Genomic DNA, 27,390 nt, shown 5'->3' with positions numbered 1-27,390 from the left:
ATCTTGAAACAATAAAGAGGCACCGAAGGGAGACAGATTGGCATCCACGGAACTGCACAAGTACAGCCAGACAGCTAGGGCTCGATTTTACCGGCGGGTTTCCTGTGCGTTTCCAGCGGGGGGGCCCCGAAAATCCCGATATCCAGGCACGTGACCAGATCGCGCCACGATCCCGCCCACTTCCGGGTTCCCCGATGACGTGCGGGGGTGCGTGCGTTGCCCCCGCTGGTGGGAATCCCGCAGGCAATTAAAGCCAGCGGGATGCCACTTGAGTGTATTTATTTCGCTTGTTCAGGTCATTAACTGACCTGATTAAGGGACTGTGTGTGATTTTGGAGAAACATGGGACTGTTTCACACACTGGGGGAAACGGTCCCAGTTGAACTGGACGTGTTGCAGCCGTCAGCCTGTGGCAGCTGCAAAGGTCCATTTGACAGGTGGGGCGGGGGGAGACCCTCACCCATTGCAGGAGGCCGCTCTGTCACTTGGGACAAAGTGTGGCCTCCACCACCCCCCTCCGGACGGTCAAAGTCACCAACCTGCACACTCACCCCGGGGTCTGGAGACATGTGCCTACCTTGCGGACCCCCTCAGATGTACATATTGCGGATGGGGGCCGTCGTAGCTGCAGTCATGACCCCCTCGGAGGGCGAACAGCATCACCAGCCTCGCCATCCACGCCGTCCACCTCTGAAACGTGGAGCTCCACAACAGAGTGCTGTGACACATCCACCTGTACAACAGGAGGGAGGGCTACCGCAGAGAGAGACGCGTCGCAGAGGGCACTACCCTCGCCACAGGGTCCACAGACCGAGGCGCTGCTCCCCGGACCTCTCCGAGCAGCAGTGCACACGGAGGCGCAGATTCACTCGACATGTAGCCGTGGACATCTGCAGCCTCCTTCATGCCGAGCTGCTCCTGGCTGGCCCGTGCACCATCTTCTTACCTGTCGCTGCCAAAGTCACCACTGCCCTCCACAACTTCTCCTCCGCATCCTTCCAGGGTGCAGCCGGGTATACCGCCGATGTCTCTCAGTTGTCTGCGCGGAAGAGCCCTGCAAATACACCTGCACCTACTCTGCAGTGACACAATGGGTGGCATCAGTGGTGGGTCCTCATAGTGATACCCAGGAGCGGGCATTATTGCACAAAACAGACAGGATTCGCGGAGACATGGCAGTGGTGGTGCCAATATAATGTGTGATGTGAGTTGTTCTGAAATTCAATATAGGTAACACCCATGACAAACCCTCAAACACCCTTGTGCATCACCTTCATGCTCACGACACGTTTGCCTTACGCTGCCTACTGCACATATGTGATGCATGCCCTGTGGCTGCAGCACAGGTGGTGGCAGGTTGAGTGAGGCTGGCCGTGAGGGAGATGCACGAGAGGGTGCGTATGGGATAGAGCCATGAGATTGTATGAGGATTGGGTTGCGTGTTAGTGGCCGGGTGAATACTCGTGAGGTGAGTAGGTGCAGGTAAGATGAGGATGGGGTTTGAGTGGGTATGAGGGGTGATGTGACAGAGTGGTGTTGGCGGTGCCGAAGGAGATGTGGGGTGGGGGCAGTGTTGTGGCAGACGGAGTGTAGGGGAAAGACTACGTGTTCTCACTGTGGCTGACCTACTGCGGTCATAGGAGCGCCTCCTGCACTTTATGCAGGTGGGCGATATGTTGGTGATGCAGGTGACCTCCTCTGCCACCTCGAGCCAGGCCTTCTTGGTGGCAGAGGCAGGCAGCTTCCTCCCGCCCGCCGGGTGGAAGATCTCTGTCCTCCTCCTCCTCCTCACCCCATCTGGTGATACCTGGGGTGAGGCATCATTAAACTGGGAGCAGCCTTCCCCCTGGGCTGCTTCATGCTGTAATGTGTTCTATTGGTTGCAGCATCTGTCAGTGGAGGACTGCCCCTTTAACGAGAGAGCCTCCAGCTGACAGATCGTACTGCGCATGCGCAGCCCGCCCGACGCGCAGACCAGCAGCGCGGAGCCCGGAGGAGCAGGTAATTGGATCCAATTAGTGGATTGCCTGCTACGATCGCGCGGCCAACCCACTAATTTCACCGAGCGTGTTGACCACGCTCCCGAAACCCAAGCCGCCGGAAACCCGCAGGCCTGCTAAAATCGAGCCCCAAAAGTCAGCTGAAGCACATAATGAGTGAGCTCCGCTTTGATGTGCAGGTGGGGTGGGGAGGTGAGTTGTTTTGGGAGGGAAATGGGCCAATGTTTGGAGATATGAGAAATATCTCTCATTGTTTGCAGGGGGGATTGGTTATTAGAGCAGAAATGGGTCCACGTAGCGATGTCTCTTGTTGAGCATGAATTATTTGATTTTCTTTCACCTCTCAGTGACTGGGTTCAACCATGTGGATAATTCTGTTCTCAAAAGTGACTGGGATTAACCCATTCTGTACAATCAGTCCATGTAGTTGATGAGGCGATTAAGAAAGCGTATAGGATACTGGGCTTTGTAAATAGGGGCATTACATACAAAAACAAGGAAGTTAAGCTAAACCTTTACAAATCACTGGTTCGGCCTCAGCTGCAGTATTGTGTACAATTCTGGGCATCACACTTTAGTAAGGATGTCAAGGTCTTGGAGAGGGTACAGAGGAAGTTTACCAGGATGATACCAGGAATAAGCGACTTCAATTATGTGGAGAGATTGAGGAAGCTGGGATAGTTCTCCTTAGAACAGAGAAGGTTAAGGGGGAGACCTAATAAAGGTATTCAAAATAATGAGGGGTTTTGATACAGCAAATAGGGAAAAACTGTTTCTACTGGCAAGTGGGTCAGTAACCAGAGGTCATAGATTTAAAATAATTGGCAAAAGAACTAAAGGGAGAATGAGGAGAAATTTTTTCACACAGAGTTGTTGTTAAGTTCCGGAACACACTACCTGAAAGGGTGGTGGAATCAAATTCCACAGGAACTTTCAAAAGGCAATTGGACATGTACTTGAAGAGGACTAATTTGCAGGGTTATGGGGAAAAAGCTGGGGTGTGAGACTAAATTAGATAGCTCTTTCAAAGAGCCGGCACAGGCACGATGGGCCAAATGGCCTCCTTCTGTGCTGTAAGATTCTATGATTCTAGTCGCTCCAGGTCATTCAGTGTGATATGAATGTGAAATTGGAAAGGTTCTGATTGTGTTAATCGAGGGTCCCAAAGATGAAAGAGAACCACCAACCTCACAAGAAGGGTCACTAAGCCAAGCTGAGACTGTATGCCACACAACGTTGATGCAGCAAGTGATAGTTAATTCTGCATAAAAGAGAATTCCAGATAAGCGCAATATTTCTCATGAGAGGTCTTCAGGCAGCAAACGTATTGTGTCCAGATTCCTTGTTATTCCATGAAGATTCTACATTAATATAGATTGTCTAAGTATAGTTGCAGCAGTTCTGGCATGAAACCTAAGATGTGGTTTAAATAATAGAAATTTTGAGGCCCTCATCTTGTTGAGGAACAACACACTGACTATCTCGCTTGGATGTTGTAAAGTATGAACTTTGACAATGAAATGGCCATTCTCATTTAATCCTCTGGTCTTGATGGCTTTGAACAGTATTCAGTATAAAACCAAGAGATGAGTTTTCCTTGGCAGCATGTCGAACGGTTTTCCAACGTTCCATCAGTGGCTTTGTTGGATGCTGAAATTGCTCATGGTCACATGTAGAGAGAGATCTTAAATATTTCAAAGTCATCTTCATCATTTGTTTGCTCCAGTGTCGTTCAGGTGTGATTAACTGGTCAAACAACTTTCTTGCTCTATTGTTTATATGGTTGAACCCTGAGGGAACAGAATTACTGTGCTTATGTAACATTCAACAGAAGTAAAGCAGAGTTTACCATGAAAGGAATAAGATACACATTAATAGAACGAAAGTCCCTCCTATTCATACCTGCCATGAAGTTGTTGCTAGGGGCCCTCAACGTTTGTGCCATCAATATGGCCTTGCACTTTGAGGAAGGTTTGCCACCTGATAAAAGTGTTGCACCCTCTTGTGCTGTTGCCTCCTTTCCATGGCAAATAAGGCTTCTGTCCCTTGTTTTATGCAACGGCAAACTAAAGACTGACTGTGCTAAGTGTCATAAGTAGTGGCTTGGAAAGATCAGATCACGTAAAAATTTAATGCTGTAGTAACCTTCACAGCCATGGGCAGAGCTGTACTTATCTGGAGATTGGACTCAGAGACAACAAAGCTCCTTCACGAAGCATAGATGGTAAAGGTAAATCTCTTCAGACATCCTCAAGTAGGTACGGCTAAGTCTGAAAATGTGGCTCTTGCTGAGAGAGCACCTGATGTCTGGAGTGCAGTCATACCTGTCTTTTTTCCCTCTGCATGGATTCCTCTCCCTCCTCCAAATCCAGCGCGGCCATTGGAATTCCCAGTGGAAATTTCAACACTGGTTGCTGCTGATGAAGAAGCAGAAGTAAGCAGCGATGCTATGGGAAAAGATAGCTACAAAAAGAGCCTTGCAATCCAAATGCCAGTGGCAAGTAACACAACAAAGCTGATGCAGATTCAGCTATGTGAAAAAATACAGAACTTTAAACATGCAATGAACTGTCAATTGCACTTCTTTAAGAATTAAACTCTTAAAAGGCAAGAACAGGAAATCTCAGCAGCAAATATTTTGATTGCGAGAAGTGTTAAAAGAGTAACCAATTGAAAAACTCCGAGTTTGGTGTGGGACTAATTTACATAGGATTGCCTAAAAATAATGGTTACAGCGAGGCTGTCTGTGAGGCCGCTAAACCTGCAGCTCACTAAAATTTGTGCCCCACTAATTGTGCGTTTTGGGCTCATTGGCCCAAATCAGCAAGGGTGAGTGCATCATCGCTGAATCGGCTCTATGATGCTAGCATTTACAATGTATCTTAGCTGATACAGAAGGAAAACTAATGTCCCACCTCCATTAAGCCTTTCACTGGTACCAGCACAAAGTCCAGAGTTCTCTTCTACGGAAGAAATTAGTTTAAGAATAACCCGCACTGTTTGCTATTATCCTGTGTTTCCTGTCGTTATCAGAAAGGCTGTATACATAAATGTTTACATGATCTTGACAAAAGGCTAATTCATTCTAGACTCAAGAAATGTTTGACTAGACTGCCCACACAGGCGACAATGTAATGACCTATACCACATAGCTGTAGCTGAATCATTTATGTGGTTTGTTTCAAATCTGTCTTTTTCCCCCTTTAGTATTATTCACCAAAATTGGAATTTGTGGGCAAATTACAAATCCTCTTGTGAGTTTTAAGGCATCAATAGAATTGTGGGTTAAAAGCAGCTACTTATAATTTTTCGCATATGCAGCATCATTTTGGTTCAATGCATTCATCACACAATCACGCTAACAATAGAATGGAACTGTTATTTGAGTTTACATTTTTTTATCAATTGGATATCGTAACATTTAATGACCACAGATATTTATGCTAAAGGAGATTATATGCGCTCGACACACTTGAGTAAACCAACTTGCTGATAATATTTGAAAATAAATAAGAGTAAAGTACTGTTCTCTAAAGCAGAGACAATCCATCTTACCATATCAGTTTTCTTTTATCATTCCTAATCTTCAGAAGAAACTAATTATTCAAAGTTAAAATTGATATATCTGTGCTACAGTTTGAGATTCTGTGGCCATTTTTTTCCATGGAAAAGACTTGAACATGAGCGTTTTTAATGTGTGATTTGGACAAAAGACGGCCTAGAAGGGGTCAGTTTGTCCCAACAGCACCATGCTGGTTTGGCCATCTATAGACAGACAAGACGTGATTTCAATGCAGGATGGGCAGGTGTTTTGTCCACATCTCAAAACAAAAGCCATTCATTAGCAACATCTGGTCATTCAGGAGACATCTGGCAACTTGACCTTTGATCTCTTCCAGTCTTTCACTGGAGGTTTTTATTTTAAAAAATTAACACACACAACACACACCAGATGTTAGGCAGCTAAGAAAGGAGAAAGGCTGCGAGGGAAAAATAATCTCTGTACTGTCGGTAGGAACAGATAGAAAATCAACTCCATTTTTCTATGTAAAGAGATAATTCCTCACCCGCTCCTTCCAAGTGGGCTAGTGTACATGTGTTTTTTAATTCCTTACCGGTATATGACAAGAAGTTGAACTGATTGATGGCTTTCATCATGCTCTGTGTTCTGTATGTTTTGTCTATTGTGGAACACAGCAGCTTATGAACCAAACCAACAATACCTCGCCTTGAGTTCATTCAGTCCACCTTCAGAGATTACAGGAGTACATGTGCTTAAGACATGGAAGTCCATTCCAGATCACAAGGGAGTTTCATTATTGCACTCCACGATCCTGCTATCATGCCAGCAAATGCAGGGAACTTCTGCAAAAACAAAAAAAAAGGCAGGTGTCCACACCACTTAAAGGAGCAACCGATACAGCTGAACCCAAGTAGATATCTGCAGCAGACCAAATTCATAACAATCTGGTATAGAACAAAGAAATCCCCTTTTGTATCTCTTAAAAAGGTACAACCCCCATAGATTGCCATTATAGCCATTCAATTTTAATAACTGATCAGATACTTCAGACTAACATTCATTAATTCCTTTTATCGTTTGAATACAGCATTTTTGCAAAATTTATATATTCAGCAAAACTGACACCTTCCCTTCACCCGCGGGAGCTGCATTTGAATTCAACCCAGACTGAAGAACTCAAAAGTTGCTCCCTGCTGCCTTTAAAGGTGCTAAAGTAAATGTGGGAAATTTATATTACTTACTATACTCCGCAGCTCATAATTGGCAGTAACCTGGTAAAATCAGCAACCTTACTGATTAAATTTTTTAAAGTGCTGAGATATCTCACGTGCTTTACAAGGTGGGGAAATGAGCACCGCAGGAAAAGAAGGGAAGTGGGAAGTGCAGGAGGAGAGACGAGCAACGGTTGAAGAGGTGAATCTTTAGAAGGCTTTTGTAGGGTCGCCAACCTTCCCGGATTGGCTGGGAATCTCCCAGAAGTGATGATCGATCTCTCGGGCACTGCTGCTGGCAGCCCAGGAGAAAAGTACTTTGTATTGGCAGTTCGCACCTGCACAACTCTATCGTCCAGAGATGCACTCTGCACTGCTATTGGTAGACAAATCTTAAATCCATCAATAGCTGCTCAGAGAACAACCCCCAAGCCTAACTCAACCAGGTAAAGTCCATGCTGTGAGAAGGTGCGCCTTTTTCCTACCCAATAATGAAGTAAATGATGGTGAGACCCAGGAATTACATAAAATTTACAGTACAGAAACAGGCCATTCGGCCCAAATGGTCAATGGCGGCATTTATGCTCCACACGAGCCTCCTTCAGCCAATCTTCATCTAATCCTATTCCTTTCTCCCTCATATGCTTATCTAGCTTCCTCTTAAATGCATCTATGCTATTCGCCTTAACGATTCCTTGAAGTAGTGAGTTCCACATCCTTAATATTCTTTGGGTAAAGAAGTTTCTCCTGAATTCCCTATTGGATTTATTGGCAACTATCTTATATTTATGGCCCCTAATTCTGGTCTCCCCCACAAGTGGAAACATCTTCTCCACGCCCACCCTACCAAACCACTTCATAATTTTAAAGACCTCAATTAGATCAGCCCTCAGCCTTCTCTTTTCTATGATGTGGAGATGCTGGTGATGGACTGGGGTGGACAAATGTAAGGAATCTTACAACACCAGGTTATAGTCCAACAGTTTTATTTGAAAATCACAAGCTTTCGGAGGCTTTCTCCTTCTGTTGGACTATAACCTGGTGTTGTAAAATTCCTTACATTTCTCTTTTCTAGAGAAAGGAGCCCCAGCCTGTTCAGCCTTTCCTGTTAAGTATAACCTCTCAGTTCTGATATCATCCTTGTAACATTATAATCGTAACAGAGAACCCTTACTCTCTGTACATCGCCTATTGGAAGGTATCACATGTTACTATGTGAATTCTCCTCTCTTCGAATGGCAGGCTGGATAAGAACTCTTAGTAAATTGTGGCACACTAGGTGTTTTTTTTATTTCCATAAGAAAGATGAACAAATAGCATGCAGTTTAATATAATGAGTTATGTATTTCCCTAAATGGCGCGATTATATAAAGCAACAAAGATGACATTTGTTTTTCTCTAAACATGGACCTTTAAACGGAAGCCTGCTTACTCTTGGTGTCAACCTTCGGTGTTCTCCTGGGCTGCTGGAACCTGCTCTGGAAGAGAAAGCCTCTGAAGACAAATTGTTGATCAGACGGGGCTCAAACAGCTGTCAATCAAAGTTACTACCCTAAGCTGGAGCCTATCATTTGTTCTGTGACCAGGGAGCTTGTGAGCATTGCCCAGAGATCCTAGAACAAAGGAAGTAGATGATACTCCTCTCATGATTTAATTAAAATAAATAGCCATTTATCAATATTAAATGAAGACAATCTCTGACAATGGCCCAAGGTGCTTGTCATTAAATGCAATTACTTTATCCAGTTGACATCAAGAACTTTCTATTGTCCCCAGCCTCATCAATTCTGGCGCAGGCTCGATGGACCGAATGGCCTCCTTCTGTGCCGTTACCATTCAATGATTCTATGATTCTAATTCCCACTTGTGACGAATTTTGCAGCCAGCTGCTCCGGAACAGAATTGATGTGCTCTCCTTTGAGAAGCATCCTGTTTTAACCCTTTACATGCTGATTCTAGCAACACAAAAATACAAGTTAAATTGAGCACAAGTAAAAAATTTTGCCATATATGTTCAATTATTATTTCTACTTCACCGATTTAATCTGCAAAGGAAAGCGCAGCAAAAATAATCTGTTATCCTCAAGCAAAATTCTTGTCAGTTTTGACCATCTCTGTTGTTCAACTCTGGCCAGCTGTCTTTACAGACATCATCTTTCCCAATCTTTCTTTCACCTCCCCTTTCACCCCATCCTTTCCCCAACTGGTATCAGCAGCACAGGAACTATTGTGCTCTGTGAAGCACAAATATTTTGTTGCCTCTGTCTGTGCTAGAGGCAACACCTGTGCTAGGTGTGAGACTTATTTTCAGAAGGAATCTCCCTCAGAAAAATATGAATCAGAAGATTATGGGTTCAAATGTAACTCTAGGATGTGTGCATATATATCAAAGCTGATGCTTCACTGGAGCACTGAGAAAAGCAGTTTTGGCAGAGGTTCTATCTTTCAGACGAGATTTTAACCCAAGGCCCCAACTGCTTTTCAGGTGCGCATAAAAGATTCCATAGAACTTTTGAAGACCAGAGGAGATCTCCCATTGTTCTGACCGACATTCATCTCTCGCGCAACATCATTGCTATTTGTGGGACCTAGCTGTGTGCAATTTGGCTGCCTTATTTTCCTACATAACAACAGTGACTATGGGGCCGATTTTCGGATGGCGGAGCGGGTGCTTTGGGGGCAGGGGGGCTCGTAAAATGGCGGAATCCCGGAGCGGGTTCGGAGCCTAGCTCCAACCTGCTGACTTCCGGGTTCCCCGGTGACTCATTCGGGTGTGCGCGCAGCTCCCAAATGCGGGACTCCCACCAGCAATTAAAACCAGCGGGTTGCTGCTTTACATAGTTAGGTAGATAGTTGAGGTACTTCAGAGACTTCACTGAGTGGAGATTTTGGCAGGGGTGCAATTTTGAAGGATCCTCAGTGTGTTTCCCGTGCTGTGGGAAACACTCCCTGTTGTAGCAGATGTGTTTCAGCCAGCAGCCGGTGGGAGATGCAAAGGATTATTTGACAGGTGGGGAGAAAACCTCATTTATTGCAGCAGGCATTCTGTCACTTCAGACAAAGTTTTTGGCTGCAAGATCTTTGTCTTTCCACTCAAAATTATTAATTTATACCCAAAACTCTGCTGTGCAAACACATTTACCTACTTTGTGGACCTCCTCAAACTCACACTGTCAGGATGGGGGGCGCCATGGCTGCATTCATCACTTCATCCAAGGACGAGCACCATTACCAGCCTTGCCAGGCACGCGTCCACCTCCGCCACATGGAGCTCCACAACACGGTGCTGCGCCACAGGCACCTGCACAACAGCACGGAGGGCAACAACAGAGAGAGCGACGTCGCAGAAGCACTAACCTCGCAACAGGGTCTACAGACCGAAGCTCAGCTTCCTGGACCTCTCTGAGGAGCAGTGCATACGGAGGCTCAGAGTCAGTCGCCAGGTAGTTGCCGACATCTGCAGCCTCCTTCATGCCGAGATGCTCCCGGCTGGCCCGAGCAGCATCTCTTTACCTGTCGCTGTCAAAGTCACCACTGCCCTCAACTTCTTCGTCTCCGGATCATTCCAGGGTGCCACCGGGGACATCGCCGGGGTCTCTCAGTCGTCTGCACAGAAGTGCATAAGGCAGGTCCCCAACGGCTTGTTTCACAGGGCCTCACACTACGTCAACTTCCCCATGGATGACCTCAGCCAGACGGAGAGGGCAGTGGGATTCCACGCTGTGGCTGGCTTCCCACGGGTGCAGGGTCTAATCGATTGCACCCATATAGCAATATGAGCACCTCCACACGAGCCAGGACTGTTCATCAACAGGAAGGGCTATCACTCCATCAACACTCAGCTCATCTATGACCACCGCAAGAGATTCCTTCACGTGTGCGCCAGATACCCTGGCAGCTGCCAAGATACCTTCATCCTCCGCGAGTTCAACATCCCACCCCTCTTCCACACACCGAACACCAGCAAGGGCTGGCTCCTCGGGGACAAGGGATACCCCCTGCACACATGGCTCATGACACCTCTGAGGAACCCCACCACTGAGCAACAGATACAACGTTAGCCTCATTGCTACCAGGTCTAAAATTGAGCATGCTATAGGGCTGCTCAAGATGCACTTCAGGTGCCTTGATCATTCTGGGGGAGTGCTTCAATACGCACCGGACCGAGTGGGACGTATTATAGTCGTCTGTTGTGCCCTGCACAACAGGGTACAACAGAGAGGGTGGCACTGGAGGAGGCCCCATCCACATCTGCCACCCCCATTGAGGAGAAGGAGGAGGCGGAGGAGGAGGAGGAGACAGAGGAGGAGGAGCAACCCATGGGCAGAACAGCGGCTCACCTAGCTGTTCGTGAGGCCAGGGAGTCACTGATATGTGAACAGTTCTCCTTACATTAGACAGTGTGAAGAATCCAGTCCTCACCACCTGGACAGAGGAGCGGCCACACCAGCCCCCTCCCCTGCCCCCCTGCACAGAACAGTCGTGCAACTACACATACACCCACTGTAGGGTGACCCAATGGGTGGCATCAAGTGTCGGCGTTCATGGTGAACCTCATGAAAAGACCTTATTACACAAGCCAATCAAGAATGGCCATGATGAGGCAGTAGTGGTGACAATAATAATATTTAATGTGCCATTAACAAAAATGAAATATAAATTAAAAAATGACAAACCATCAAACACCCTTGTGCATCCCCTTTGTGCTCACAAAACCTTCGCCTTTTGCTTACAACTACTTCTACATGGTACATCCCCTGAGGCTGTAGCAGAGGTAATGGCAGGTTGCTCTTGTTCATGCCCTGACCGATTAGATTCTTTGGGCCTATGCCCTCTGGGTTTCGGTGCCCGTGAGGGCTCTTCCAAAGACTGCTCCACCTGTGCAGGGGCAGACTCGGCCACCTGGAGAGGAGGCAGCATTACGGGTACTGGTTGAGAAGGGGGCAATGGGTGAGGCGTGGGGGCGCTTTGAATGGCGTCCCCACTTCCATGTCCCCTTTCGCCATCTTCCCTCCCCTGGGCCAGGCCCACACCACTCCTACCACTCTGCGGGACAACAGTTTGGAGGACATGTGTGAAGCCTTGTAAGGCCAGTGCCATAGTATCTGCCTGCCTGTTTAAGGCGGCAGAATGTTGTTCATCCTGAGTCCACAAAGGGCCATTTTCAGGGCCTCAATGGACTCATTGGTGAGCCATGTTTGAAGCTCCATGGAGGCTAGCCTTCCCTCCATTGCCGACTTTCCCGCACTTACCCACAACACTATCTCAGAGATGCCCTCACGTCCCTGTGACAGTACCTCAGAGTTGCCCTCCCTTATCTGTGCCACCATTCCACTCATACAGGAGCTGGACTCCTCCATCCTCTTCACGATTGTGGATAGAGCGCGTGGCACCTCCAGCACCTCGCAAATGTGCTGCTGCCCTTCGATCATTCTCCTTTTCATGGATGGCCCTCAGGGTTCAGCAGAGCCTGGAGAAGAGTGCGCCCACCAATGCGGACTCTCCACAGCTGCCCCTGCCATCAGTGTCTGTTCGTGCTCACATGTGTGTGGTGACTCACCAGGTGAGACCCCAACTAAGTGAGGACGTGGACTCACCGAGGTATGTGTATCTGCGCTGGTGGATGGCTCGCTCAGATGTGACGGTGCCCCCTCAGAAGCCAGCAGGTCCTCTGAGGAATCGCCCTCCACCGTCATGGCGGTCGCTGGAGGCTCTGTAAGAGAACAGAAGACAATATTAAGCATGATGACAGATGTTGAGGTGCTGAAGATGGCAAGGCATGTTAACATCAATTGCTATTGTGTGTGCTGAATGTTAAAGTTCTGTCACCAGCCGGTTGTCGGGTGGCAGTCTCGGCGTCCCCGACGGACAGGCACTCGAGGGTGCAGTTCAATTCCAGAGCCTCCTGTTCTGTGTCTGTGAGGACAACTAGATGTTGCAGCCCCACTCCGGTCCTCGCCCTCTCCTGTGCATTCTGGGCTCTCATCTCCTATAAGGGGAGAAAATAGAGAGGCGTGAATGAGTAGCCAACTGATGAATGCATTGGTTTGGGTGAGGCTGACTGTGAAAGAGATGCATCAGAGGCTGAGTATGAGACAGAGCCATGAGACTGTATGAGGATTGAGTTGAGTGGTAGTGGTGGAGTGAGTACTGGTGAGGAAGTGGTGAGTAAGTGCAAGTAATTTGAGGATGAGGTTTGAGTGGGTGTGAGGAATGATGTGATAGAGTAGTGTTGGCAGTGCTGAATGAGTTGTGGGGTGGGGGCGGTGATGTGGAAGATGGAGTCTAGGAGAAAGAGTAAGTGAACTCACTTTGGCTGACCTAGTTAGCTCATTGAAGCGCTTCCTGCACTGTATCCAGGTGCGGGAGATGTTGCTGGTGCTGCTGACCTCCTCTGCCACCTCGAGCGAGGCCTTCTTGGTGGCAGACGGAGGCCACTTTCTCCCGTCCGCTGGGTAGAAAATATCCGTCCTCCTCCTCACCCCATCCAGTAGCACCTGGAGTGAAGCATCACTAAATCTGGGAGCAGCCTTTCCCTTGCGCTGCTCCATTCTGTAATTTTGGGTGTTTGCTCCAGGAGTAGCATTGGAGGACTGCCCCTTTAAATAAGGCTCCTCCAGCTGACAGCCTGTGATGGGGGTGCGCAGTGCGCCCGCTGCGCAGGTTTACGACGGGAAACCCGGAAGCCACGGTAAGTGCCTTCAATTTACCCGCGATCACATGGGGAATGGACGGATTTTACTGGGCGGGTTACCCATGTGCCCAGTCGCACCCCGCTGCCAACCCGCCTCCCTGGTAATATCGGGGCCTATACTTCAAAATTACATTTCAACATCCCGTGGATGTGAAATGCTCTATATAAATGCAAGTTTATTAGTTCATTTGTACTTATCACTCGAATATTCAATCCCATCCTCAACCTGATATTTATCGAATTCTTTATTTTTGAAAGAGTTAAGTGACACAGCATAAAGTGCTCTTCTATGTTTCCAATATGTGGAGGAGACACTTTTTTATCACTAGTCTTGCTTGATGCTCTGTCCTATAGTTCTGTGCTCACAGTCCAAGTCCAATAACCTGCTTACATCAACACCAAATTTGCCTCTCAGCATTTTTAAGACCCGATGACATTCTTCGGCCTACAATCTAATTTTCTCCAACGAAAGCAAGTTCAGCTCCAAGTCTCTCCTCATGCGTTAAAGTCGCAAGTTTATGAATCATCCTTGTCACTTTATTCTGAACCGTCTCCAGTGCATCAGTGACCTTTAGGTGCCCAAAACTGTACACAACAATTCAACTCGCCAGTGATTTATACAAGGTCAGAATCACTTGCTCCAGCTTACAGATACATTCCAGGATTTAATTAGATTTGCTGACAACAGTTTGGTATTGCCTGGAAGCTTTCAATTAATGATTTAATAATCACACTCCACTCCTTTTCCTCTTCCACCTTTGCTTATGGCTAAACATTGGTGCGGCAGAGTAGAGGGTGCTTTTACGTGACATATATCTGTGCGACACCTATCCTGAGAGTATTTGAAATGGGAAAGTATTCCATTCCCTAGCACTAACAGACTGAAAGAACAACAGCTTGCTCTTTAAATAGCTCCTTTGATGTTGAAAAACCTCCCAAGGCACTTCACCAGAGACATAAGTAGAAAATATGGATGCTGAGCCAAAGACGAAGGTTATCAGGAGAGGTAGCCAGAAACTCAGTCAAAGAGGTGGGTTTTAAGAAGGGTAAATAAAGTAAGAGAGGGGGGTGAAGAGGCAGAGGAGTTTTAAGGAGGGAATTTCAGAGCAAAATTCTAGTGCACAAATATTATTGCGGTCATCAAAGGGTTAAATCTGTTGTAGTCCAGAATTTCAGTTTTAAAATGTTTGAAAACTGAGATTAAGTTCCAAATGACCTTGTAAATGGACTCCAAGTACTGCAGTTTGTTTTAAACACAAACAACATTCCTGTTATGGTCCTTGTATTACAAGAAGGATAAAAATTGAAATATTTATGACAAATATTTATGCACAAATTTTAACTGGGGGCAAGGGGCAAGCATGGGGTTGGCGAGGAGAGCACTCGGCTCACTCCAGCTGGCCGACGTGAGGCCTTGGCCAATTACAACTCATAGGCCTCATTTAAATATACCAGGCCCGACTTCCCAAACGTCCTTATGATTTTGACGTAAGGACATCTTTTAATTTTTTTGTCGGATTCTCGCCCAACAGGCCAGCCAGGTTGACAGGCTGACTATTAGTCGGACGGGAGAAGAACCAGGGAGCGGATGCCAGCAGGTAAGTCTTAAATGGGGGGAGGGTCGGTCATGGGGGGACTCGGGGGTCAGGGGTCATCAGGGGTTCAGTCATTGGGGGGAGTCATGGGGGTCGGGGTCATCAGGGGGTTGGGGGGTCACCGGGGGTGGGGGGGGGGATTGGTCTTTGGGGAAGTCATCGGAGTGGTTGGTCATCGTGGGGAGTCATCGGAGATGATCGGAAGTCATCGGGGTGTTGGGGGTCATCGGGGTCGGTCATCGAGGTCAGAAGTCACCGGGGGGTCAGAGATCGTAGGGGGTCGGAGATTGTGGAGGGGGGGGTCGGATATCGTGGGGCAGGGTCGGAGATCATGGGGGAGTCAGAGATCGTGGGACGTTGGAGATTATGGGGGGGGGGGGCGGAGATGGGGGTGGGTGGGTTGGCCGATCGTGTGTGTGGGATCACACCAGGTAGGCCAATTGGGCCTGGAGGTAACACTCTTACTCCTCCAGGCCCACAAGCTGTGCAATAAAGGCATTTATCTGCAGGGAATCCCGGCCCACCAGGAGTTAAAAATAAAATACCTAGCAAAATGGATGCCTGCAGCCTCCTTAAAAGATTTTACTGACCGACCCACCTCCTGAGAACAGGTTGGTCGCTCGCCCCTCGACCCGCCTCCATTAAAACCAGATGTGGACGGGTTAGAGGTGGGTTGGGGTTAGATTTTAGTTTTTTTACGATTTTTACCTTCTCACCCGCCCCCAACCCACCCGTTCATAGGGTTAAAATTTAGGTCAGTGTCAATGACGTCAAGGCGGTGAGCAGGCGTTGGACGAGCGAGGCAGGAGTCCTGTGTGAATGGTCCCGACAGTAGTGAGGAGGAGTAAGCGATCGCGGTCGGTGGGGGGAGGAAAACCCAGGCCCTAGGTTTCCTCATGGAGCCCGGGGGAACTCTCCTGCTTCTCCTGATCCACAGGAAAACCATTTAAAAATAAAATGTACTTACCTTTTTGGCCCTTTTCTGGGACTGCTGCTGCATTGCACCTGATGCTCTGGCAAGGCTGGCATCGAGCGCTGAATGCGGCTTCTGAGGGTTAAAATACAATTTGGGTCTGAACTACGTCAATAGATGCCGATTTTTGAATTTCAAAGAGGCCCTTGACTGCCTGGTGTGTGGGCCTCACTGGTTGGCTGTTAAAATGGTGTGCAGAGCAAGGCCAACGAAGCTCAGGTGAGTAGGCCGCTGGCAACATTTTAACCCACCCCCGCACGCCATATTCTTATCGGGCTTTAGTACTAAGATACTGACTTGTTTTTATTTAAATGCCAAAAAGATTCACTGATTTAAATAATAAGTTCTTTCATAAAGGGAGTGTCAATATTGGGCCAGAAATTGCTTTCAAAATAACAGTGAGCCCAACAGCACTCACTGTTATTAGTAGCGAAATCAAAGAGCAAGTTCCGGCGACTGCACAAACGCGGAAATCCAGAACTTGTTCTTCCTGATTCACCAGCGATCTGACAGCTTCCCCATAAAGGGACATCGCCGGCTACAATCAATAGAATCAACGGACCAGCGCCAACTTGCTCTCCTGCCCAGCTGGAAACTAACTAATTTCGCCACAAAACAGGTAGGTTCAGTTTTTTAAGTCTAATCTAAGTTTTAACAGCGTGGTCAGTCTTAATGGCTGCCAAATAAGCTCTCTGGCACTAAAAATTAGCTTTTAAAAATGTGAAGTCTCATTACTCCTGATTTTAATATTTTTTTAAAAATTAAAAATTTAAAAATTATTTTTTTCACTTTTTTCCTTCTGTCTCTTTTATCTCAGTCTTTTAATCTTATCCTCTCTTTATTTCGCTTTCTGTATGCCGTTATATAATACCTTATCGGGCACATCCAACTGTTTGTCTATGAACTGCAATTCCTGGTTCTCATAGCGTGGCTTGCTTCAAGCTGATTGGTTGAGGGGCCTTAGCGATCTTTCCACCACTCACACAGGCCGGGAAAGAACGCTGATGTTTTTTGAACTCGCAGTTCAAGGAAGTTGTGGCCAAAAAGAACGCGGTAACTTAGTGAGTAAATTTAAATCTAAATGAGTGGCAACCACTATTGGTTCAAAGCTCGGAGTAATTTACGGTCCAATATAAATTTAAAAATCCTCATCACAAAAGGTATCCATTTTTACACCCGTGTGAGTTTTTCCATTTTCCACATCAGCCACACTCTCATTGCGTGAGACTGTTGAATTATGCAGGCTTGTGCTCTGGATCCATGCCTGCTGTTAAATGGGCTGGGATTGCTCAAACTCATTTCATATACATCCCTCACAGCCAGCAGATAGAGGGGAAGTTTACCCTTTTAAGTTGCAGGGTACGTTCACTCATTGGATACCAATGTCTACAGTTCAGGTTCCAGCCAGCGCCATCTTTGTTTGGCTTCTGTCTGGCTGGAACTTTAACTATCCTGTTTGGGAGAAAGCTCTGAGCATTCCAGAGTGCTCCTCCCCAATTTTTTTTAGATGGTTGGAAAGTGGGAAGAGGCGATTCCCTGCTCTTTTAAATTGAGCTAAAGTAAAGAAAGAAATACCTCAGAATATCCTAAAACATTTTATAGCCAAGGAAGTACTATTTTGAAATGTAGTTACTGTAGTGACATAGGAAACGTGGCAGCCAATTTGCACACAGCTAGGTTCCACAAAAAGCAATGTAATAATGATCTGATAATCTATCTTAGTGATGTTGGTTGAGGGATAAATATTGGCCAGGACACCAGAGAGAACTCCCCCGTTCTTCTTCGAACTATTGCCATGCGATCTTTTAAGTGCAGATGGGTTTAACATCTCATGTGAAAGACAGCACCTCCAACAGTACAGCACTTACTCAGTACTGCACTGAAGTGTCAGCCTAGATTATGTGCTTACGTCTCTGAAGCAGGACTTGAACCCACAACCTGCTGACTCAGAGGTGAGAATACTACCACTGCTACCGCTTTTAAAGTTGGTTTAAAATGTGTCCTGACTGCTAAGCACTTCACAAAGCCGGTTTGACACTGTATTGAATGTACGCTCCATGTGGTGTCAAACTAAAGAGACATGAGACTACGGCCTCCAGGGAGTCTCTCTCCACTTTACTCTGGAATCAGATGGGGTCCTGACTCGGGATTTACACTGCAAGTTTAGCATTTGTGCAAAGCTCGTGGCGTAAATGTAGCCTTAGTCTGGGTTTGGTCTGAACCTTGTTTCCAGAGGGGAAAAGGTCTCATCATATGTGAGGGCCACCAGTATTGTCTGCTATTGTAAAATTGCTATATGAACTAAAACAGCTGTTATTTATAATGTTTACCAGTAAATTTAGAGCAAAAATATGTTTTAAAATGATCATGAAACCCCCTAGGCTGTTGTTGATTGATGCAATGTACTTGTGTGGGTGGATTTGTTAAACATTCCTTCTTGCGGATGACAATTTTTTTTAAACACTGGGGTTGATATTTGTTATTTCCTGTTAACTGACTCAACATTTTGAATGCTGAAGTAACCCAGTATTCCCTTTTATTAGTAAATAACTGCTAATGGAATTAAACAAGATATGAGATGATTAAAAACGTTCGTTAACAATAAGATACTGTCTTCCTGATGATTTGAAAACAAAGGCTTTATCTTTGGACAAAACATAAATATCAGATGGATTAGTTATTTGGGTTATACATTTTTTCCTTTCTAAGGCATTGACTGTTGCTGGCATAATGTTCAACAGCACCTCACCCAGTGGCCATTCATGTGTGAACCTAGACAGGCTATTTGACTGTGGAGATCATTACAGCAGAGCCCGATGCTATCCTCGCTTGATGTCCACATATGAGCATTTTCCAGCAGAGGTCACCAAATAGCAGTTGGGACCTAGAATCCTGGATGATTTTCTTTCCCCTCCTTAGAGCGGGGATATGGAGTGCAAGTGTAGCACCCCGTTGCTGCCCAGGTAAGATCCATAAACTCAGTAAAGATGTGCGATAGAACCTGGGACCTCTCTGGTCTCTATGGGGTCAGTTCCACCCTTAACCAATTAAGCCATTGTGGTGCTTCTGAAGAGTCAGGTTTGGAAGAATAATATTTTGAATTTTAAAAATTGTGTTAAAATGCAATTAGGTTTGTATGTTTAGTGGTAAATCACCTGGTTGGAGCGTATAGAGGAAAATTGGGGAAGAAGGATCACAGGCCTGTAATGGAGCCCACCTGGTTTTCCATCAGTTTAAATGAAAAGGTGGAAAGTCGGGCAGATGCTGTTATGGTGTGTGTTACTCCCCACCCAATGTTCCTCTATTTGATCTGGCCAAGCACAATAGAGGGAAATGCACTCCCTTGATATTCTAAATCCTTTTGAAAAAAACTAAGAATGCAATACTTCCATTCTATCAATTCTGAATGTTAGAAATTATTACCCCTGATGCAAATTGCATTAATGTGTTCATCGATAAATATGGTTTGAAAAAAATGTGGGATTTTTGCATCTATTCTTGCTTTTACATATTAGTATATTGCTGGTATATTCCTCCTCTTTAATGGATACTTTAAAGGACTGCTCAGACGTCGAAGAGGGTACAGACTTTCTTCCTGTAGATCCTCCTGCTTAATGCATTGTAACTGAAAAGAAAAGTCTGTTTTGTTTACAAAACACAGGGCCAAGACCCGTGAAATCCCCCTCCATCCCCAGCATTATTTGACCCCTTTTACTGACAGAAACGTTTGTCATAAAAACACGGTTTATGTTTTTTTTAAGTAACCTATTGGGTTTTATTTTGCTGATTTGCTTAACTACAGGAAGGAATGCAAGTTAATTAAACGGAAAAGAATGTCAGAAAGTCATGGGAAACTATGTAGCATGTCCAGAGCTGACTAAGTGAACTGTAGTTTACGATCTTCTAGGTTACCAAGAGGACTAAAAATACAGACCAAATGAGGCAACCCCCATCATGCGTACCAAATGCCATATTCATCACTATCTGCCAATATGGAAGGTGAGCTCTTGATTCACCTTATTCCGTATCCAGGACTCATTGTAATTTCAGTGTCTGGTCATTTTTAGCTATTAGTCTTATTTGCTCTCTAGGAAATTAGTAGCGAGTGAGTAGAGCAGCAATCCTCCTCCACTCCTCCTCCACAGGACTTTGTCTGAAGTGGTGAAAGGTATCTACTAAGAGCAGTATCTTTACTCTATTTGATGACAGTTATGGCTCTCCACTGGGAGCATCAGATCAGTGAGTTTACTGTTTGAAGCAGTGGAGGATACAAGACTATGAGGAGAGCAGGGCAGTGGGATTAGTTTTAGATTGCTCCCGCAAAGAGATGGAACAGACACAATGGGGCAAATGGCCTCCTTCTGTGCTGGAAACTTCTATGGCTCTGACAGGATAGATATCTGCACTAGGACCTATGCATGTGTCTTAACCAGCATAAGCCAATGATGATTGTTGTATTAATTTCCAATCACATCATATTAAAAATGCCTCAATTATGTTTTTATTTTGCTTTAAGTATTTTCATTTCCATGCTTCGTCCCCTGAAGGCATTTGAGGTCTTCTGAAGTACTGTACCACAGGCATTGGGAATCCTCCAGTACTTCACCCAGGTAACCATTGCTCATGTATGAGCCAAGGTGCTGAGTGATGGCAGACTATTTGACCATGGGAGTCAAATCCTGTCCTCACCCATTGCCTACATAAGTACACTTTCTAGCAGGAGTCAATGACAGTGTTATCCTATATCAATCTGCGCTATTATCACTTTATTTTTAAATAATAAACTAGTGAATCTCTTGTTTCCCATATATCCTACCAAATTGAACTCCAGCCCCAGGTGGAGGCAGAAGAACCAAAACTAGAACCTCAATCACGCCACTATTACTGTTGGACGTAGGTCTTCATCACTCATATAAGATAGAAAGAAATAAAGAAAGGAATTGCATTTACATAGTGCCTTTCACATCATCAGGATGTCGCAAAGCACTTCACAGCCAATGAAATACTTTCGAAGTGTAGTCACTGTTGTATTGCAGGGAAATGTAATTATTAACATTGTACAGACCCATTGGTTTCTATTCTGAATGAGTAATGGTACATTATTATGAAACTGTAGAATTGGAGCTTTAATAAACTAATCCTTCAATTGCTTCATACTATTTTTAAACAGATGCACATTTGCAATCAATATATTGCACATTAGTCATTTATATTAAAAATGGACATATTTGTGTCTGATTGTCACAGAGGAGCCTCTAGCATGCCAAGTATTCAGGAATGTTTGGGAAACTCCTCATACTGTAAAACGGGCTCTATGGAGTTTGCAAACTTTTTTTTTTATTCGTTCATGGGATGTGGGCGTCGCTGGCGAGCCCAGCATTTATTGCCCATCCCTAATTGCCCTTGAGAAGGTGGTGGTGAGCCGCCTTCTTGAACCACTGCAGTCCATGTGGTGAAGGTTCTCCCACAGTGCTGTTAGGTAGGGAGTTCCAAGATTTTGACCCAGCGACGATGAAGGAACGGCGATATATTTCCAAGTCAGGTTGGTGCGTGATTTGGAGGGGAACGTGCAGGTGGTGTTGTTCCCATGTACCTGCTGCTCTTGTCCATCTAGGTGGTAGAGGTCGTGGGTTTGGGAGGTGCTGTTGAAGAAGCCTTGGCGAATTACTGCAGTGCATCCTGTGGATGGTACACACTGCAGCCATGGTGCACTGGTGGTGAAGGGAGTGAATGTTTAGGGTGGTGGATGGGGTGCCAATCAAGCGGGCTGCTTTGTCCTGGATGGTATCGAGCTTCTTGAGTGTTGTTGGAGCTGCATTCATCCAGCCAATGGAGAGCATACCATCACACTCCTGACTCGTGCCTTGGAGATGGTGGAAAGGCTTTGGGAAGTCAGGAGGTGAGTCACTCTCCGCAGAATACCCAGCTTCTGACCTGCTCTGGTAGCCACAATATTTATGTGGCTGGTCCAGTTAAGTTCCTGGTCAATGGTGACCCCCAGGATGTTGATGGTGGGGGATTTGGCAATGGTAATGCCGTTGAATGTCAAGGGGAGATGGTTAGATTCTCTCTTGTTGGAGAAGGTCACTGCCTGGCACTTATCTGGCATAAACGTTACTTGCCACTTATCAGCCCAAGCCTGGATGTTGTCCAAGTTTTGCTGCATGCGGGCATGGACTGCTTCATTATCTGAGGGGTTGCGAATGGAACTGAACACTGTGCAATCATCAGCAAACATCCCCATTTCTGAATTTAAGATGGAGGGAAGGTCATTGATGAAGCAGCTGAAGAGAGTGATTAAGTCAATTGTACTTACCAGTCGAAAGGGGGTCTCCACTTTCAAAAACAGGCAGAATGGCGAAATCATAGGGAGGAATGGATTTGCATGGCAAGTTGGCAGCTTTCAGTTTGGCACCTGTAAATACAGGAAATGCAAAGTAAATACAATTTTCTAAAGCATTTTTAAAAATTGTACATAATTAAGCTAAATACAATCCAATAAATTAACAGGATTGGCAAGCACAAAGTGATGCAAAAACAATGGATTTGGACATAAAAATGGCCGAATGGCCTCCTTCTGTGCCGTAACTTTCTATGATTCTATGAAAAACCACAAGGAGCACAAAGTCAAAACTTCTCTCTCGCTCTCTCTCGCTTTGTGCCTGTCTGTTCCTCACTGTCTGTCACTCTGTGTCTATCTGTCTCTGATTTAAAGCCTAGACTGAACACTAGAGTAGATTGACTCTAAGGGATGTGATTTTGGAAAAGCTATCTTCGCACAATGCCTAAGGGTATTTTTAAATGCTGTTTCTATTGCAAATCGTCTCAAATCTGTTTTGCAGTGAGGAAAGGGTATTTTTAGTAGTGTTATTTTGTTGTTAAACCACCTACTGTTCACAACTACTCCTACGCATATGACATGTGTTGTCCATTGTGTGGGCAATATGTCGTGTATGAACAGGTGTGTTATTTGAATGAGAGCTGTACATTGTTTGTACAACTGCTCTTTGCACATAGAACACCAGATCAATTAACATCAATTCAACAACTGCTTCCCAATACTAATTCTCTTGCAGTGGGAGGCACACATTGTCCCCACCTTAAAGCATATATGTGCTGTGCACATAGGACTTGACACTGAAATACACAGCTGCATTACACAAACATATCTAAACTGCACTTACTGTGTAGGAGTGATCATTTACATGTCTACTATAATTACAGGAAGAAAATAATCAAACCAAATGACAAAGAACATTATTTTTTAGAATAAGCTTGCAGTCAATGAGGTGAATTATCACTTTTACCATGAGTCAGAAAACGGGCGGTCATGGATCGGTGTTCCATTTTACACCTCACTTGATTTTTATTTCCATTGGTAGATCAGTGGTCCATTTTATGCCTCGCCCATTTTTCATTTCCATTGGTAAACAGGCGGCCGATCTCCCACTGCCCACTTTCTGCCCAGCAGCAAAAGTGAATATCCACCCAAAGATTATTGCTGATTAATAAAGAGAAACAAAGTACAAAGGTAAAGAGCTGAGACGACTGAGAAGACACCTGGTAAGATAAGGCCAGATACGAGTCATTGGAGCTGCTTCATTTCATTGAGTGAACATGCAGTGCAACAGTTATAATTGGATTTATTTGATCAGTATAGCTCATCTTTGCGCAATAATACAAAATAACGAACACGCTATGTTTCCCCACATTAGTGGATCATCTTACTTGATATTAAATAACTCCTAACTACCCTCCTGCATGCTAAGCTTTTGAGTCTGGCCAAAGTTTGCCCTTGCAGCTTTCTGTTTGAAGAACTGACTGCCTGTGACTGGGTGTCTATATCTAATTTTAATCACCCTGTGTTCACAGCTAGTTTGAAGACATTTAAATTGGCAAGACTCTAATGTTGTATCAAATAATGAAGAATTGAAGAGGCATGTTTCATTATGGCTTTTAACAGTCTACATGAGCAAATTCTCTTCTGGTCAGTGATCTTACTGCCCCATTAGTGTCAGGTTAAACAGGCCACTACCCAGGCCAGTTCCTGCTTACCGCACACCAAATACATTCTTACAAACATTTTGTGTAAAGCACAGCAGTTCTATGGAATTGGCATCTACTCCCAATTTCCCATTAAGTTTGAGGTCAGTTTCACGGTCAGCTGTAAGTGCCCTCCACAACATGACTGAGTATTGTTTAAAAAAAAAGATTAAATGGCTAGAGTTTTGTCTGAACAGGGCAAGACTCCGGCCATGTGGTTTCCCCATTATTCGATTCTTTTAAAGCAATCCAGCCTAAATTTACCACCTCAGGTCAATTTTCATGCGCACTATCACCACCAGCGATGACCATGATTTTAGACAGAAAAATACCCAATTTCTGTTGGCATGAATTTAAATATTTAACTATATGATCAGTACCAGGCAGCATAATCCAGGCAGAGACCCTGACTCATGTTTGCTGGTAGTAAGGCTTTCTGTCTGCTCATCAGGAGAGAGATCCCTATTTTTTTAAATGGAGATATATACACTTAATAGCTGTACAGTCGAGGAACTATAATTTAGATGTATTTAAGGGGAAGCTAGATAGGCACATGAGGAAGAAAGGAATAGAAGGATATGCTGATAGGGTTAGATTAATAGGGGTTGGAGGAGACTCATGTGGAGCATAAATGCTGGCAAAAACCAGTTGGGCAGAGCTGTAGACTCTATGCAACTCTATGTAACTATGTACCTGAAAGGAGATTCTGTAACTTAATGATTGGCTCTATTGCCAATAAATCATAAATGTAGGGTGACCATTTCTGGTGGCTGTAATTTGGGATACTTCCTGGCAGCCAACATCTGCCACTGCCTAGAACCTGAGGCTCCAATACTATAGTGGGGGAAGTTCAGCCCACAATTGGGAATGTAGATAATAAATTTCTCATTTCAAAACTTTAGGAAAAGCCTCCACCCTACATGCACATGCAAATGTTTACATACAATGTTTGAGAAAGTCATGCATTGTGAAATGCAGCACGTAATATAAATACTCTTAACCACTTTCCTTTAGGAGGATATATTCCTTTTGAATCACTTAGCGGATCTTCTGTGTTATTGCTTATGGGTAGTCGCAATTATGATGTTTAGCTGTTAAGACGGAGCTATGTTTAACCTAAACTGTCCCTTTACAGTCACTGTTCAAGTGCTCTCTTTGGAAAAGAGATCCAAATAAATATATCTAGATAACTAACTGCTTGTAAACCTTAAGTCACTTATAGGGCAATTGTAGTTGCTTGTAGATTTCAAGCTCCTCATTAGAATAAGCCAGGATTAAATAATCAATTGGCTTCATTCTTTCTTTAAAATTATTTTTCATTCCTAACAAAGCATGATGTTTAAGATAATAGTTGTATGATAGCTAGAAGACTAATATGTAGCCCGACTTGACTAATTAAATCATAAGTGTATAAATATTATCTTAAATGGGTGCCCAGCATGATTTTTCTTTATATGATGATAAGTGCAAAATATTTTTTAAATGTTTTCAATTTTTGAAATAGAAAATAAATTTGAAAATGGAGTTTAGTATAAAAAAGCAATAGAGAAGAATTTGCTCATACCAAGCAAATTGGAAGCACAAGGAATAGGCTAAAGGAGAAAAAAAGTTATAACACAAAAAAACATGATAGAATACAGAATTGAAAGAGAGAAAAGCATATTGGTTTATGGTTATGGAATCATATGTGATGGAAGGGAAAATGTTGTTTCCTTGTTGTCTTTTGAATTAACAGGTTTGAGTTGATGAAGCAAGAGAGGAAACAAGCAAATAATCAATTAATTATTACATCCATCAGTGAAGGCAGGCTGTATTGTAACATGGATTGGAATTTTTATGTTAGAATTTAATTTTTTTTAAATTGAATACTTCTGCAATTAATTAAAGCAGATCTAGCAGCTTATTGATATGATGTGCTGTGCCATAACATCGTAATATAATGTAGGGTAGGATATCAGAATTTTGTTCACAAAGATAAGTATAAATGAAGGAAGCCATTTGCCCCATCAAGGTCATCCTTCTGTTGAAACCTATGATCCCCCCATTCACCTCTATCACAGCACCTAGCTGTCTATTGAATGACTCCAAGGTTTTTTGCCATCACCATGGAAGCTGGGAGACCATTCCAAGCATTAATTACTCTTTTTGTGTAAAGAGCTTCCTGACTTCAGTGGTGAAATTGCCTTTTATCAGTTTATACCAATGTCCCTTAGTTGTATGCCAGGAATCTCCTTGAAGATTCTCCCAATTCCACCGTAACTTGAGCGGAATCTCTGTATAGAAGTTACAGCAGCCTAACGGGAAGAACCCCTGAGGAAATTCCCAACGTGTTCAAAATCGACCTTTACAATTCAGCTTCATATCTTTATGTACACCTCTGTAGTGACTTTCTTTCAAGGCTGAAGGGTTCAGAAGGCTAATTTTCCTTCTCCCTGTACCCACATCAACCTTGGCACAAGTCAGGCAGTATGCATCCACAGTAGTGGATCTGTAGTTACATCAGTTTGTTTATTCTTTTTTCTTGAAAATAGATACCATATGTTGGTTTGTTTCTAATTCAGTGGGATCTCTCTTGTATTAATTGATTCTGTCATGATAACTGTTAGCCCTTTGGAGAGTTTGCCCCTCGTCTCACATAGCACGCTTGGGAATACAGCATGCGTTTTAAGCCCTTTAAGCTTGTCCAGGATATCCATACCAGTGAAGTCATAGTCATCAATTTTAGTTGTGGAGCCTCCCATGATGAGTGGCATGCTTCTAATGTCTTCCCCAGTGAATACTTTCAGGAAGTAATTCTTCAGTATGGTTCACCTTCTGTTTCAATACAATAGCCATACTTCTATTAACTGAACTATATTTTATTTTTTACATCTGTGGCTTTCGGATTGTCAAGGTAACAGTTACTGCAAGGTATGTGATTTCCTACACCTCAAAGTTTATGAATTTTGAGTTCAAATAGGCAACATGAACCAATGTGACCATCTATAAGTTGAAAATGGAGATGTCCAGATTCATACATGATGTGGTCTCCTGTTTTAAACAACATGGGTTGTGATATAAAAGTAATCTAATTGGAACTTCGCATTAAAATATTAAATGCTTTAAAACTCTACTTATCACAAGTATGTCAATCTATATTGAGCTGCAACTCGTTTCATGTAAATTGGTAATGTCTTTACATAATTAATGAAGGGAGATATTTCAGGGCAAGTAGAATGGAGTTGAGTGTTTTTTTATGCAAGCCTGTTCTTAGCAGTCAAGCATATATGGGCATTAGTGACTACAAATGGTCCACATGTATTATAAACTGCTCCCCACATCAGTGAGATAACCTTGTCATTATTGATATTT

At 44.4% G+C, this 27,390-nt stretch overlaps 2 long non-coding RNA genes across 2 annotated transcripts in view; one reads left to right on the top strand and one right to left on the bottom strand.

The window, feature by feature from the left end:
• Positions 1-3,550: 3,550 nt before the first annotated feature.
• The window catches only part of LOC137344681 (uncharacterized), a 34,771-nt gene continuing 10,931 nt past the window's right edge, over positions 3,551-27,390 (bottom strand). Inside the window, exons 2-5 of the long non-coding RNA XR_010968433.1 lie at positions 22,313-22,411; positions 6,116-6,365; positions 4,325-4,417; positions 3,551-3,790 (exon numbers count right to left, since the gene is read on the bottom strand). This is a non-coding gene — a long non-coding RNA (uncharacterized lncRNA). The remainder of the gene's footprint in view (positions 3,791-4,324; positions 4,418-6,115; positions 6,366-22,312; positions 22,412-27,390) is intronic.
• The window catches only part of LOC137344682 (uncharacterized), a 39,466-nt gene continuing 30,747 nt past the window's right edge, over positions 18,672-27,390 (top strand). The window contains exons 1-2 of the long non-coding RNA XR_010968434.1: positions 18,672-18,959; positions 19,904-19,995. This is a non-coding gene — a long non-coding RNA (uncharacterized lncRNA). The remainder of the gene's footprint in view (positions 18,960-19,903; positions 19,996-27,390) is intronic.

This window comes from Heptranchias perlo, chromosome 27 (genome assembly GCF_035084215.1).
Source record: "Heptranchias perlo isolate sHepPer1 chromosome 27, sHepPer1.hap1, whole genome shotgun sequence".
Taxonomy (NCBI): Eukaryota; Metazoa; Chordata; class Chondrichthyes; order Hexanchiformes; family Hexanchidae; genus Heptranchias; species Heptranchias perlo.
Note: the sequence above shows the minus strand (reverse complement) of the source record. Positions and strands in the feature narration are given on the sequence as shown.